Source organism: Dipodomys ordii, unplaced genomic scaffold (genome assembly GCF_000151885.1).
Source record: "Dipodomys ordii isolate 6190 unplaced genomic scaffold, Dord_2.0 Scaffold38, whole genome shotgun sequence".
In the NCBI taxonomy this organism is placed as follows: domain Eukaryota; kingdom Metazoa; phylum Chordata; class Mammalia; order Rodentia; family Heteromyidae; genus Dipodomys; species Dipodomys ordii.
This window is the reverse complement of record NW_012267254.1, coordinates 12172762-12187748: the sequence shown is the minus strand read 5'-3', so window position 1 is coordinate 12187748 and position 14987 is coordinate 12172762.

The window sequence follows — 14987 nt, the reverse complement described above, 5'->3', positions numbered from 1 at the left end:
GATGGGAAGGGTAAACAAAGGAGGAGGCTACAGTGCTTGATAAGAAATGTACTCACTATCTTGCCCATGTAATTGTAACCCCTCTGTACAGTATTTTTGCAATAAAAACAAAACTACCCTGTGATCCAGTGATACCACCCTTGGGCATTTATCCAAATGATTACCAGTCAAGATACAGTAAAAACACTTGCATATCCATACTTATTATTGAACAATTCACCATAGGCAAGTTATGTAAACAGCATAAATACTCTAGAATGGATGAGTGAATTTTAAAAACCTGAAATTTACTTATCTGTCAACAAGAGAAATATTAATTTCTTTGCAATGTGGATGGACTTAGAAAAATTGTTAAGTGAAGTATGTCAGGCTTAGAGAGAAAAACATACATGTTTTTGTTCATATATAGAAGTTAGATATGAAAATATAAACATATATATATATATATGAAAACATATACAAGGACATATATATATATATATATATATATATATATATACACATACACAGACTAAAGTATACAATATGCAAGTGTGGAATTCCATGGTGTAATTCCTTTGAAATATTAGCTAGTAGTTTAACAACCTACCAGGAACCTAAAATATGTTGCCTTTTTACTGAAGAAGAGAGATGTGGGCAGATGAATGGAGAGAGGAATGGTGGATATAGTCACAATATTCAATATCCATACATGAAACTGTAACCAGGAAACTTGAGGGGATGGGAGGGGTTGGGATAGATGGGAGAATAATGGAAGGGGTGAAACTGATCAAGTGCATTCTACTCATAAATTTACCTGTTGCATTGAAATGGTTTTGTACAACTAAAGATAAGAAATCTTAAATGATAAGGTGCTTTGGATGTTTTTACTATAAATATTACTTTAAAACTATAATAATAAATATTCACCTTATGTTCTACTTCTCTCCAGCAGCATTAGCATTTTCCAAATAGAAAACAACCCATTAAAACAGTATTTGGAAAATGCTGAAACAAGGACAAATGTTGACCCATTGTAACAATGAGACGTACAAGATACTATGTTGAAAATGAACTTTGCAGCTTGAGGGGCAGGGAGGAGATGGGTAGGTGGAGAGGGAAGGGATGGTAGTGGAAAAACAGAGGAGAAGGTAACAATGCTCCATAGGAAATGTACTCATTACCCTACTCATGTAACTGTAACCCCTTTGTACAATATCTTTACAATAAAAATACATAATGAGCAATGTTTGGAAAACTTATTATATCCTATATTTTACTGTTGTGCATTTATATTGGACATTGAATGTCACTCTTATACATACATATATACACATATATCTGATTATTATCTTATGGTATCTTTTTAGAGAATGAGTTATTTTGTTTGAAGATATACTCTTCTTTGAAGCATTTTTAATACTTTACAAAATAAAGCCTCATAAAAGTTGAAAATTCATACACAATTTTCTTATTTTTGCTTTAACAATTGCTTTTATGTTTACAATTGAGAATATTTTATAATAATGGCAGTTAGTGAAGTATTTTTTGCAATTTTTTCTTCTTTTTATGCGGAACACCACTGAATTTTGAGTGTTTTTATTTAATTACTTTAATTTAATTACTACTTTTGGCCTATACATTATGAATAGAAAACATCATTTAAAAATTATCATTTAAAATATTATTTTAAATATGATGCTACATACAATTTCTCACCTTTATGTCCTCACATGTATAGATTTTTCCTTTGTGCTTTCTTGCACAAATTATTTCCTGTATTTTCTTCTGAATATTATTACGTTTTCTTACTAAAATCTTAAGAAATTTTTTGCTATGTTCTTTGATCTTTGTGTTTCAGCAAGTAGATAATATATTGTGCAACACATTTCTTGTGTCTGTATTGTTTATCACTCCAGAACGCAAAAAATTGCAAACATTTTTTAATTTAATTTTATTGTCGAGGTGATGTACAGAGGGTTTACAGTTACATACGTAAGGTAGTGAGTACATTTCTTGCCAAACATTTGTCACCCCTTCCCTCGTTTTTCTCCCACTTTCCCTACCCCAATGCCCTCACCAGTAGTAAAGTTCATTTCCAGATTGTTGTCTTGTGAGCATTGCTGTTGGATTGGTTCACTGTTTGTCCTTTTCTTCCCACTAAATGTTACTCAATGGTAATTACAAATTACTGAAAACTAAAAGTTCTACTCTTAATACTTCTTAAATATTTTAAGAATTTTGAAATATTATGGAACATATGTAAAATGGATAGAATGTAGAAATATTGACAGTAAACTTCCATTGTCTAAATAAAAAAGAGAAGAGAGGAGGGCTAAACTGAATGCTCATGCCTGTATTTCTAAATACTTAGGAGGTGGAGATTCGGAGGATCACACTTCAAGGCTAACCCAGGCAAATGTTTGTGAGACTCCCCGATCCTTATCAACCAAGGAACATCTGAGTGCAGCGTACCTGCCTTCTCAGCTTTGTGAGAAGCTGAATAAAAGGATCACTGTTCAGTTGGATCAGACCCTATTAGAAAGAAAACTGGAACCAAAAAGAGCTGAAGGCATGGATCATGCCTTCACTCAGGTAGAGTACCTCTCTAGCAAGCACTCTGAATTCAAACCCTAGCATTGCAAACAAAAATGTAGAAGGAAACTGAGCATGGGTTGCTCACATCTGTAATCCTACCTACTAAGGAGGCAGATATCAGGATCACAGTTAAAAGGCTCGGGCATGCAATCCCTCGAGATTCTTGTCTCCAATTAATCACAGAAGGAGCTGGAACTGGCACTATGGTTCAAGTGATACAGTGCTAGCCTTGAGCAAATGGAGTTCAGGGACAATCCCCAGGCCCAGAGTTCAAGCCTCAGGATAAGCAAAAATAAAGTAGCAGGAAACATAACAAAATATTAATGACTGTATAATATTGAGTTTTGGCTGTAGCTTCTTTGTACAGCATCATTATAATAAAAATTTTTTTTAAAATATTGGGTTCTGGGTTTTATGTTTTGTCTGATATGTGTCTGTGTTTCACAAGGTATATTCATATATGCATGCATCCCTTACAGTTTTCAATTTCCTTTAAAATCTATGTTCTAATAAATTCTCAAATTAAACTAACCTAGAAAGATACTTATGTAAAAAGGGCCTGCAATTTTTAGTTGGTTATAAAATTAATGTGAAAAATTATAAACTGGATACACAGAAATCTACATTAACAGTAGACTGTTCAATTCATAGATAGCAACACTTCATGTATTTCTACAATGTCTGCCCAACCAAAAGATTATATTTCATTTGTCTTTTTCCTTTGGATTCTGAAAAGAGGATGCACAAGCTAGAAAACATTCATAGAAGCTTTACTGTTGTGGTTCTGGGTTGTATCTTTTACAATATTAAGTTTATTTATTGGTATATAAAATGGTTAAATGAGCCAAGGATGCAAGTAAGGACAATATTGTGAGTGAAATTTACCTTCCAATATTTGAATACTGTTTCAGCCAAAAGGCTGCTTTGGGTCCTTTCAAAAGAGAACTGTTCAATTCATACCCCATTTATTAATTGGATTATTTGTTCTTTTGTTATTTATTTTTTGAGCTCTTTCTATATTCTGGATATTAATCCTTTATCTGTTGAATAGCTAGTGAAGATTTCCTCCCCTTCTATGTGTTGTCTCTTGCTTCTGGTAATTGTGTCTTTTGATGTGCAGATGTGCAGAGGCTTTTTAATTCAGTGTAGTCTCATTTATCAATTCTTGTTCTCATTTTCTGGGCACTTGCAATCCAACTCAGAAAATAATTACCTGTGTATATAACTTCTAGAGTTTCCCGTATGTTTTCCTGTAAAATTTTGAATCTTATATTGAGTTCTTGATACATTTGGAGTTGACTTTTTTGTACAGGTTGGGAGATACGGGACAGCTTTCAATCTGCTATGTGTAACTAGTTTTGCTAGTACCGTTTGTTGAAAAAGCTGCCAAAGTATACGCTGGCTCCTTTGTTAAAATTTAGATGGTTGTAATTTTGTTGTTTTTGAACAGAGAGTTATTGGAAGAAGTACAAATGGCTAACACATATATAAAGAAATGCTCAGCATTCTTAGCCATAAAGGAAATGCAGACAAAACCTTCAGTAAGATTCCATCCAAATCATCTCAGTCAGAATAGCCATAATCAAGAATACAATAAACAATAAATGCTGGTGAGGATGTGGGGAAAAAAAGAATCATTATACACTGTTAGTGGGAACATGAAGTAATATGTGCACAATGGAAATCAGTATGGAGGTTCCTCAAAAATGTAAAAACAGATGTATGTACATCCTACCATACCATTCTTGGACATATATGTAAAATAGTGTAAATTAATAAACAAGAAAGATTCATACATATTTATTTCTATTCAAGCTCTTTTTACAATAGCCAAACACTGGAATTAATAACATAGGGATTAAAAATAAAATATGTTAATCTATACCGTTGAATAAAATTGAAATTATATTATTTGCAGGGAAATAGGTTTATCTAGAGACTGTAATATTGAATTATATAAGCTCAAAAACACTAGTATCACATGTGTTTACTCATTTGTCAAAGCTGGACCTAAAAACATACATATTCAAGGAAATAATATGTATGTATACATATGTGCATTACATGTAGAACATTATTCTTAACTATCAGACTGTTTAGCAGATTGAGGGGAAGGGAAGTTAGAAAAAACAATATGGGGGCAAATGAATTTTACAATGTATTACAACTTATATATGAAGATAGAATAAGTTATCTCAATGATAAGAAGGGATTCTTAAGCAAGAAATAGAATTATTCTGACTAAATTGCAATATATGAACAGTCATTTTAAGATAAAATTGTAATACACATAGTAGGAAAAATGTGTATACTTCTGTCACAAAATTGTTTCTAAAAGAGGAAAAAATTAAGTTTTAAAATTTCTTTTTAATTATATTTAAATAGTTGTACAAAGGGGTATTTCATTAATTGTACTGTCTAGATTGTCATTCACATATTATTTCAATTATTATAAGTGGTATCTATTATGATGTTGTTCACATAGGACTCATAATTGTCTATAAATGAGAGAAAATTTAAAAATAGTCAAAATTCACAGCAAAATAGCATCACCATGCTATCAAAGGACATCAGTTCTCCCAAAATTCATGAAGATAAAGTATTATTATGAATATTATTATGAATTAAATATTACGTGTCATGCAAACTTTTTTCATTGTAATTAAAAATTTGAAATTATAATTTTGGAAAGACACTTAATCTAAAGACATTAGCAAATATAAAGCAAAACATAAATTCTACCAATGAGAACTTGAGTTATGTATCAATTTAGTATAAAACATCTGGGCTTAAATCTGAACTGTCTTTGTCCTGTTAATGTGTAACTCACATGACAAGTTCATTTTGAATCACTTCATATAAATGACCTATGTGAGTTACTGAATACTAATGGGTATAAGGGAAGTCACAGGATTGTTGAACATGATCAGATCAATTGTGATGAAAGCAAGAATACTGAAGTTCTGAAAAGGCTGTTACAAACATTAAGTCAAATATAAGTCATTAACTAAGTGCTTAATGTTTTCCATCTAATGTATTAATGTGGTACAAACATGTTATTCTTGCTATTATGTAGTTTACAGTTTAATCAATACTATAAGATTTATACACAGATAAATAATTCAGAGAACAGGTGAAAAATGACATAAAAGAGGGGAAATAGGGTGCATTGAGAAGCCAGAAGAGAGAGAATATAAAGGAATAGGAAGGCAGGATGGAGGAGACTGTTGGAAGGGGTGACTCTGATCAAGAAGCACTGCTCATTTAGATGGACACATTAAACTGATCCTCTTTTGTATAACTATTTGAAATTCAGAAAAAATAAAATACAATAAAATGTAAAAAGTAAAATTGTATTTGAGAAATACCTAGAATTTTGGTATGAAGAAATGCAGGTTAGAAAATTTGATACAGGGATGATGTTACAAAAAAGAAAAAAAAACTTCATAGAGATAGAGGGCATATTTAGTAGACATCAATAATGAATGGGAAGAAGGAATGACTGAGAGTTAAGACCAGAAAGGTAAGAGCTCTGAGAGCAGCAGAATATAGGCTGGGGCTACAGTATGCAACCTGACTTCTGTTTGTTACTGGGGAGCCATAGGCATTGGGTAGGTCAACTAAGGACAGTACAGTATCATCTATGAGATATATCATCACTGTAGGTCTTGCAGGAGGGGTAAATGGACAGGTTTTGTCCTTTCATAGGTTTGCTCATGCTTCTCATTGTTTGCAGAAAACATAGCAAATAACCAAAGAGTACCTGAAAATTTGTTCTCTCCAGACTCTAGACAATTTATTTCATATTGCCATGCATGATTAACATTGTGTGGACTAGAATTTTTTAATCACAGAAAAAGGAAAATATTATAAAGACCACTTTTGTTTTTTGTATTATTATTGTTGCTATTTATTGTATAATGATCTTATAATGTCCATAATATTTGTGCATGTTCCTTCTTGAACATACCTAGCTGACAAGCTGCCTGTATTTTAACGTGAAAGTAAGATGGCATAATTCTCCCTCAGTTTTCCTACACATAGTCAATATCTTCTGGAACCAATTTCAGCATGTGACATACATCAATAAGGCTCCTCACGAGAGATACTGAAATTTAGTTAGCAATATATTAGGTTTATGACATATCATCCATAGAGATAAATAGCAAATAAGTATAATCATAAGACAAAGTAGGATGAGGACAAAGAGTACTTTTAATAAAAAATTAATCACTAAATATAGTATTGTGAGGTATCAGCAATAAAAAGGGATCTTGATGAAGTGGCCATATAACTTATTAATGCGTTCAGAATACTTTTAAGCAAGGAAATGGAGGTACTATGCAATTACAAGGGAATAACAAATGATCAATAGAAAATCAAGAGATAAATCCCAAGAAAACCGAGATGTATGATCATTCAAAACTTAGAGGATGTTTTCTCTATATTGATTGAACTGGCTTATCAAAAATTCCAGCTGCACAAATACTGTTGTGCCCAAATACGAGAGAAAAACAACAGTTCTGAGAAAGAATTATAATGACCAAAGAAATAAGTAACAATTAAATTACCATAGACATTAAAGGAAAAAGTAGAAGATTAAATAATTCTGAGGAAAAGTGGGAAAGTTGAAGTGAAGGTACATTTGTGAGAGAAGCAGAGGATGTGTGCCGGACTGAGTCTTTATTTGTTTTGCAATGGGTAAATGAAAAGAATTTCTTAAAGGTGATTCAATTGACTCTGGTTAGCTGTCCTTGAAAAAGCAGTCTAAGAAGACAGCATTCCTAACTTCCCCTGTAAGAAGTGATTTCTCTCTTTATAAAGCCAATTCCAATTATGGATTTCATGCATGTTAGGCTCAAGGATATGATTACATCAGAAAGTGGTATGCAGTGTGTGCACTTTAAAATTACTCATAGAATAATAGTTTGCAATCTTTATGTAAATCAGGGAGACTTTTTTCCTCTATCATTCTCTACCAGCATGGCAGGAAAAGTGCAAACCTCACCTTTTGGAAAGAAAATGATGAAATATTAATAAAGATTACCTACAAAGTAAGCACTATGACTCAGGTTGTATAGAGCTGTGGAACATAGATGGTGAGCAAATTATTCAGCATTAGGCCAAATTATTCAGATGTTTTTAAAGCAGATAATGTCACCTATATAAACTTCAGGGAGCCTTTGAAAGTAGGGTAGAATGAAGACACAAAGAGAGGAATCTAAAAAAAGGGATGACTTTATAAGAATTAGTGGGTCAAAAACTTGAAATTTTAATGTTTAGAAGTCCTGTCAACAATTGATTTAAGTCATTCTGTTCCTCAACTAAAAACCAGGTTTTCAAATTGAAAAGAATAAATATTTTTACTTTTTACTTATTTTTCCTTTTTATGTAATTATAAAGGTGATGTGGGTACAGGTTCATAAGTAAGGTAATAAGTACATGTATTTTGGAGCAATGTTACCCTTTCCTCCTTTCTCTCTCAATATTTCCACTTAAAAAATCAAATTTTGAGACATGGACATTTCCAATGATGATAATACAAAGAGAGTCAGTGATAATTTTACTCATTTAAATCAAGTTCTGTTTCTAAGACTTAGCTGTTGACAAGATTTGCAGGATATATCAGAATGAATCCAAAAATTCATAAGGAACAATAAAAGACCCTGAATAGCAAAAATGATCCTCAACAGAAAGAACAGTGTTGGAGGAATATCAATACAAAATTTCAAACTCCACTATAAAGTCATAGTAATCAAAACAGCTTGGTACTGGCACAAGAACAGACCTCAGGGCCAATGGAATAGAATTGAAAACCCAGAAATGAACCTACAGACCTATAGCCATCTAAACTTCAATAAGGGAGCTAAAACAATAGAATGGAAGAAAGACAGCCCCTTCAGTAAATGGTGTTGGCAAAATTGGTTAACTACTCATAGAAAACTAAAGCTAGATACTTATGCATCACCCTGCACCAGAATCAACACCAAATGGATTAAAGACCTCAGAGTCAAAGCAGACCCTGTGAAAACATTACAGGATGGAATAGGAGAAACCCTATATCTCCTTGGCATAGGCTAAAATTTTCTTAATAGAGACCCAGAAACACAGCAAATCAAAGAAAGGTTGGACAAATGGGATTGTATGAACTTGCAGAGCTTCTGCATGGCAAAGGACATAGCTAGCAAGATCAATAGAAAGCCCACGGATTGGGAGAAGATCTTCACTAACCATACAACGGACAAGGGAACTCAAAAAATTAAATCCCCCAACAACAAATCCTCAAAGAAAAAACTGCCCAATAAAAAAGTGGGCTAAAGACTTAAAGAGAAACTTCTCTGAAGAGGAAAGAAGGATGGCCAATAGACACATGAAGAAATGCTCAACCTCCCCAGCCATAAAAGAAATGCAAATCAAAACAACATTGAGATACCACCTCACCCCAGTTAGAATGGCTAAAATCAAGAACTCTAATAACAACAGATGATAGAGGGGATGTGGACAGAAGGGAACCTTACTGCATTGTTGGTGGGAGTGTAAACTTGTTCAACCACTTCGGAAAGTAGTGTGGAGGTTCCTCAAAGGACTCCACATAGAGCTCCCCTATTGCCCAGCAATCCCACTTTTGGGCATTTACCCAAATGATCACAAACAAGAATCCACTAAAGCTACCAGCATGACTATGTTTATCTCAGCATTATTTACTATAGCTAAGATATGGAACCAACCCAGATGCCCCTCAGTAGATGAATGGATCAAGAAAATGTGGTATATATACACAATGGAATTCTATGCCTCCATCAAAAAGAATGACATTGCCCCATTTGTTAGGAAATGGAAAAACTTGGAAAAAATTATATTAAGTGAAGTAAGCCAGGCCCAAAGAAACATAGGTCCCATGGTTTCCCTTATTTGCAATATCTAGTATATGTACGAGTCAAGCGGAAAAGGTCAGATAATGTGATGTCAGGAAAATGAACCCTTAGATATGTATTTTAATGTTTTTTCTTTCATACATGTGTTTCTAACGCATTTATAAGATTATCTCTTTGTTGCTTTGTATGTCCCTCCCCCACAGTATAACCCCTGCTTTCACTATATTTGATGTCAGTATAACTTGTGGAGGAGATGGGGAAAAACAAGTCGTTTAAGTATGCAGGTGGACCCGTTGCAACAATGAGAAGTACAAGTTTTCATGTCGAAAACGAACTTTACAACTTTGGTGGGGGGGAGGGCGAGAATTGGTGGGGGGGGGAGGCTGGGAAGGGTTGTAAAGGGGAAACAAAGGAGGAGGCTGCAATGTTTGATAAGAGATGTACTCATTATCTTGCCCATGTAATTGGAACCCCTCTGTACAGTATGTTCACAAAAATAAAAATTAAAAAAAAAAGAAATGAAAACGAACTTTACAACTTAGGTGCGGGAGAGGGGGGTTAGGGCTGGGGGGTGGGGGGAGGATGGGAAGGGATGGGAAGGGTAAACAAAGGAGGAGGCTACAATGCTTGATAAGAAATGTACTCATTATCTTGCCCATGTAATTGTAACCCTTCTGTACAATATTTTCACAATAAAAAAAGAAATATCAGAAGGCCACTACTATTTCTGAAATGTAGAATGAACACATACCTAGTGTCTCTAACTTTCCATGAACTCAAATAGTTATTTACAGCTGGGAGCCAGAGGCTCAGACCTGTAATCCTAGCTACTCAGGAGGCTGATATCTGAGGGTCGCCGTTAAGTTCGTGAGACTTACCTCCAATTAACCACCAGAAAACCGGAAATGGGACTGTGGCTCAAGTGATAGATTGCTCTCCTTGAGCTGAAGAGCTCAGGGACAGCACCCAAGCCCAGAGTTCAAACCCCACGACCTACAAAAAAAAAAAAAAAGACTTATTTACCTCTGGGTAGAGTACCTCTGGGGAGGAGAGGAGAGAGAAGGAAAGGAAAATGGGAGGTAGGAAAAGAGAAGGGGGCAGAGAAAGAGACAGACATACAAGAAACAGAGACAGACACAGAGACAGACAAAGGAGAGACTGAAAGAGAACCCACAACAGCATATTTAAAGTATCCCATTCATATCATGGTTGGCAAACCCTCAAGCTTTCAAGCATAGCTTAGTAGTTTGGGGGATTGTTACTGATGGTCTTAAGCTCTGCTGTTGTTACTTTCCTACTCTTGGAAGGTCGTTTCATTCTCACTTTTCTAGCTCCAATGCATTGTATATAGACTGTGAGCCAAAGCAGTGATTCTACACATGGATAACTTTCAATAAGTTTGAGGAAGAAAATGAGATTGTACACATAATCTGGAGGTCTACCCATTTTTAAAAGTGAAGAATATGAGGCTCAAAGAAACTTTTAGTGCTAATTCAAGGTTATGAGTTACCAAGGAAATACAAAGAAATATTGAGGTCCCTTGAATTCTAGAAGAATTCTTTTTTTTTTTCAAAAGCATACTGCTGACTTGAAAGCTTAAAAAACTCCAAGGACCTCCTTTGATAGGTATTTTCCTATAGGCTAGACAGATAACTAAGTCATTTTTATAAATGGAAGGAAATAAAAATAAATGAATACTGCAGCTGTATCTCAAAGATTTCAGTTCAGTTATAAATGTGACAGGGAGTAACTTGGAACAAGGGATGCAAGTGAAAGCCTGGAGAGTACAGTGAAGCCATTATGCATTCAATTTTGTTCAAAGGAACAACAGAAAGTTCATTATTATTTTAAAGGACAGCACATGATTATTGTGGTACTTTAACATGGTACAACTACATTTAGAGATCAAAATGAATATTCATCCTGCGAGTTTAGTAGAGAGGAACATCTGGGGTGTTAAGGAATAGACTTACCACCACAAAAGACTAATGGAACTTTGTTGTGAATTGTTCATAGATATTACAAATACATTCAAAAGATATTTATAATGTAATAATAGGATGACTTTAGATGATACCATGCGGCTTCTACAAAACTCTTCATTTAGTTCAATAATGATCTGGGTTGGGATTCCTGTTTAGGCTATATAATTTACATACACTGACAAAATCCAAGAGATTTTTTTCTTTTTTTCACAGGCATTAAAATTTTGTGAACTAAAGGGACTATATATAGTCCAAACAATGAAGAATAACAATATCTAAAATGTAAACATACGATTGTTTCTAACACATTTATAAGATAATTTCTTTGTTGCTTTGTATGTCCTTCCCCCACAGAATAACCCCTGCTTTCACTGTATTTGATGTTGGTATTATTTGTGGAGGGGAAGGGTCAAAACAAATAGTTTAAATAGGGATACAGGTGGACCCATTGCAACGATGTACAAGTCGTTATGTCCAAAACGAACTTTACAACTTTGGTGCGGGGGAGGGGGGGAGAAAGGAGGGTTGGATGGGGGGCAGGGAGAGGATGGGAAGGGATGGGAAGGGGAAACAAAGGAGGAGGCTACAATGCTTGAGAAGTAATGTACTCATTATCTTGCCCATGTAATTTTAACCCCTCTGTACAGTATTTTCCCAATAAAAAATACTGCTGGAATTAATCTATTAGAATAAATGAGTCCTTAACTTAAAAAAAGAAATGTAAACATCCTTTAATTACTGGATTTCATAATTATTTCTCTCTAGTTTAGGATAAGTTAAATCTGGTATTTATAAAATGACATCAGATATATATGAACATAAATTATAATCTCAATACATAAACACAAACACATACAAGTCTATAACTAGTATATGTATAGGAGAAGCAGACAAGTTCAAAAGCTATGTACGTATGACCATATAAGCTGATACAAAGTGAAATGAACCACAAGATAAGATGATGCTAAGCGAAATCATCCTCAAGATAGGGACACTAGAGGTTTTATCCTTCTTGCTATTGTTTTTAATGTATTTATAATGTACTATGTGATTTGTTTTTGTTTCTTTTGTATGTTCTTCTCCCATGCTATAACCTCTCTTTTCACTGTATTTGATTCCAGTGCCCTGTATCTTGTATATACAATTTTCTAATTTGGGGAGGGAAAGGGAAATAACAAAATGCTGAAATAAGGATACAGGTTGATCCATCAAAGAAGGGGGTAACAATGCTCGTTAGGAAATGTACTCATTACATTACTCATGTAACTGTAACCCCTCTGTACACTATCTTTACAATAAAAAAACTTATACTAAAAAAGAATATCAGAATTCTAGGACCTTTTACCCTTGAAAAAAAGATGAATCTGTGATTTTTATAAGTCCCATGAACATTTTATCCCATAAAAGGGCCTCATAAATCATTCAAATTTATGTATTGATACATCTGTATCTCTCTATATATAGTCCATTTTATATACAAGAAAAGCTCACTTAGCTCTTTCTCTAACCTACAGAAAACTTAAAGAAGCAAATTAAAAGGTTAAAGCAAGGTAAGAAAGTTGTCAATTTAGGTAACAGACCACAAGAAAAATGAGTGACATTATTTTATTTTATTTCATTGTCAAGATGCTATTTCAGAGGGATAATAGTTACATGAGTAAGGCAATGAGTATATTACTTGTCTGTCATTGTTACCCTTTCTCTTCCTTGTTGTTGTCCCACTATCCCTTCTGCCCAATCCCCCTTCCCCCTTCATCCCACCTCCGAAGTTGTAAAGTTTGTTTCCAATATACTGTCCTGTGGGTATCCTTGATGCAATGGGTCATCCTGTGTCCTTGTTTTCAGCGTTTTGTTATTTCCCTTCCCCTCCCCAGATTAGACGTATGTATATACAAGATGCAGGGTATAAAAATCAAATACAGTGACAACAGAGGATATGCCATAGGGGAGATACACAAGTGAAACAACAACAACAACAAAATAAAATCACATAGTACATTTAAAACAATAACACTAAAGACAGCCCTCTTGTGTCCATATCTTGGAGTCCATTTCCTTTAGCATCATCCTATATGGTCATTTGTACATGGTTTTTGAGCTTTTCTGCTCATTTGATAAGATGATGATGATGATGATTACAAATAAGGTAAACCATAGGAACTAAATTTCTTTGGGACTGGATAACTTCACTTAATGTGATTTTTTCCAAGTCCTTCCATTTCTTAATAAATGGGGCAGTGTTGTTCTTTTTCATGAAGGCATAGAATTCCAATGTATATATACCACATTTTCTTGATCCATTCATCTACTGAGGGGCATCTGGGTTGGTTCCATATCTTAGCTGTAGTGAATAACTCGGTGATAAACATAGTTGTGCTAGTAGCTTTAGTATGGCTTGTTTGTGATCATTTGGGTAAATGCCCAGAAGTGGGATTGCTGGGTTATAGGGGAGCTCTATGTGTAGTCATTTTTTTAATTGTGACAATACTGTACAGAGGGGTTATAATTACATGGGCAAGGTAATGAGTACATTTCTAATCAAGCATTGTTGCCTCCTCCTTTGTTTCCCCTACCAATCCCTTCCTATCTCCACCTCCCCTTCCTCTCACCCATCCCTGGCCAAAGTTGTAAAGTTCATTTTTTGACATAACATCTTGTACATCTCATTGTTGCTATAGGTCCACCAGTATCCCTATTTAAACAATTTGTTTTTTCCCTTCCCTTCCACAAATTATACAACATCAAATACAGTGAAAACAGGGGTTACACCGTGAGGGAGGGACATACAAAGCAACAAAGAAATCATCTTATAAATATGTTAGAAACAATTGCAAGAAAGAAAAATCATTTGAATCCTTATCTTGGGGTTCATTTAGCTTAACATCAACTTACCTGACCATTTCTGCTTCTCAGACATATACTAGTTATTGCAAATAAGGGAAACCATGGGACCTATGTTTCTTTGGGCCTGGCTTACTTCACTTAATATAATTTTTTCAAGTCTTTCCATATGTGTAGTCTTATGCAGAACCTCTGTACTGCTTTCCAAAGTGGTTGAACAAATTTATACTCCAGCAACAATACAGTAGAGTTCCCTTTTGGTCACATTCCCATACTGTAGAACTTCTGCAAGGCAAACGACATAGCTAGCAAGATCAATAGAAAGCCCACAGATTGGGAGCAGATCTTCAGTAGCCATACAACAGACAACAGCTTCATATTTAAAATATACTTACATCTCAAAAAATTGTCACTCAAAAACAAATCCTCAGTGAGTGACATTCTTGTATCAAGCTAGAAGACAAAAACTCCAGGACTATACCCAAGCAACTGGAAACTGCTCCAAAATTTGCTGAGAAACCTGTGGTATATAGTATGGGATAGATTTCATCTAATTTACATCTAAGGCCAATGTTGTACAGAAGTATCCAAAGATCAAAAATAAAAAATCAGTATTCAGAAAAGACAGTAAAAACTTTACAAAGACTGAAAATCCAAAGAATTTATGGTTGGGTTACAACTTTGACTTTTTCCTTAAAAATATGTCAGA